The sequence below is a fragment of the Bos taurus genome, unplaced genomic scaffold (assembly GCF_002263795.3).
Source record: "Bos taurus isolate L1 Dominette 01449 registration number 42190680 breed Hereford unplaced genomic scaffold, ARS-UCD2.0 Leftover_ScbfJmS_1948, whole genome shotgun sequence".
Taxonomy (NCBI): domain Eukaryota; kingdom Metazoa; phylum Chordata; class Mammalia; order Artiodactyla; family Bovidae; genus Bos; species Bos taurus.
The window spans coordinates 1-1,914 of NW_020191040.1; the positions used below are offsets into that span (position 1 = coordinate 1).

General features: G+C 44.4%; 1 non-coding gene across 1 annotated transcript; it reads right to left on the reverse strand.

The window, feature by feature from the left end:
* Window positions 1–409: 409 nt before the first annotated feature.
* LOC112445558 (U6 spliceosomal RNA) lies at window positions 410–515 on the reverse strand. The gene has a single exon (XR_003033713.1). It is a non-coding gene; the product is annotated as a U6 spliceosomal RNA (small nuclear RNA).
* Between the last annotated feature and the right edge of the window lie 1,399 nt (window positions 516–1,914).

Here is a 1,914-nt window from a genome sequence, read left to right on the forward strand (position 1 = left end):
TAGGGGGCCTGGGTTTGATCCCTGGTCAGGAAACTAGATTCCACATGCCACAGTGAAGACCTGAAGAAGCCAAATAAATAATGATAAATAAATAAAATTTAGGAGCAAAACAACAATATATATTTTTAACAATGAAATATGGCTTTGCAGTCTGAGAGACCTGCCTTTTTCTTTTCATGGTAGCAAGCAAACAGGATTTATTTCAGAGAGAAAGTACAAAACTCTCAGCATAGACACAGAGGAGGTGAAGTGCCCCAGACCAGGGCTTTGCAGTGCAACTTTAGATAAGTTACTTAACCTCTCTGAGCCTCAACTTTTAAAGAAATTTCCCTGTTTTATTCATACTTTTTAAACTTTATTTTTTAATTGCAGGAAAATCGCTTTACAATGTTGTGATGGTTTCTGCCATAAAAACGTGAAATGCTTCACCAATTTGCATGTCATCCTTGAGCAGGGCCATGCTAATCTTCTTTATATCATTCTAATTTAAGTATATGTGCTGCCAAAGTGAGCACTGAGCCTCAATTTCTTCATCTATGAAATGGGAATGATACCTCCCTTGCAGGACTGTTGTGAGGATCACATGCCAGGTATATATTAAGTACTCAATACATGTTCATGTTCTCCTCCATTAAACACCATCTTATTTTTTACTTTGCTCACCAAGAATACACGCTTGGGCCTGAAACAGCCTAGGTTCAATGGCCTGATCCCACAATTTTAGCAACTCGGTGATTTGGGACAAGTTGTTAACAATCTCAGAAGCACTGTTTTCTCATCTGGAAAATGGAGTTGGCAACAACAGTGCCCAGCTGCAGGAAGCATTCATGAACTAGTCACATCCATTAGAATCACATTAAATCACCATGGAGACAGCAGGGATACTGAGAGACTGCTGATGCTGAGTGGCTGCTGAGTTGGTGACGAGGGGTCAGCCAGGTGGCCAGGAGGAGGCTTCATCCTTCTCTTTCTTGATTTTACCTTTACTTGCCCCACTTTTCTTTTTTTTAATATTTTAAATTATTTTATGGCTATGCTGTTGCTGCTGCTGCTGCTGCTAAGTTGCTTCACTCATGTCCGACTCTGTGCGACCCCATAGACAGCAACCCACCAGGTCCCCTTGTCCCTGGGATTCTCCAGGCAAGAACACTGGGGGTGGGTTGCCATTTCCTTCTCCAATGCATGGAAGTGAAAAGTGAAAGTGAAGTCGCTCAGACGTGTCTGACTCTTCGTGACCCCATGGACTGCAGCCCACCAGGCTCCTCCACCCATGGGATTTTCCAGGCAAGAGTACTGGAGTGGGGTGCCATCCCCTTTCAGTTCAGTTCAGTTCACTTCAGTTCAGTCGCTCAGTTGTGTCCAACTCTTTGCGGCCCCATGAATCGCAGCACGCCAGGCCTCCCTGTCCATTACCAACTCCCAGAGTTCACTCAGACTCACATCCATCGAATTAGTGATGCAATCCAGCCATCTCATTCTGTTGTCCCCTTTTCCTCCTGCCCCTAATCCCTCCCAGCATCAGAGTCCTTCCCAATGAGTCAACTCTTTGCATGAGGTGGCCAAAGTACTGGAGTTTCATCTTTAGCATCATTCCTTCCAAAGGACACCCAGGACTGATCTCCTTTAGAATGGACTGGTTGGATCTCCTTGGAGTCCAAGGGACTCTCAGGAGTCTTCTCCAGCAGCACAGTTCAAAAGCATCAATTTTTCGGCACTCAGCTTTCTTCACAGTCCAACTCTCACATCCATACATGACCACTGGAAAAACCACAGCCTTGACTAGACAGACCTTTGTTGGCAAAGTAATATCTCTGCTTTTTATTATGCTGTCTAGGTTGGTCATAACTTTCCTTCCAAGGAGTAAGCGTCTTTTAATTTCATGGCTGCAGTCACATCTGCAGTGATTCTGGACCC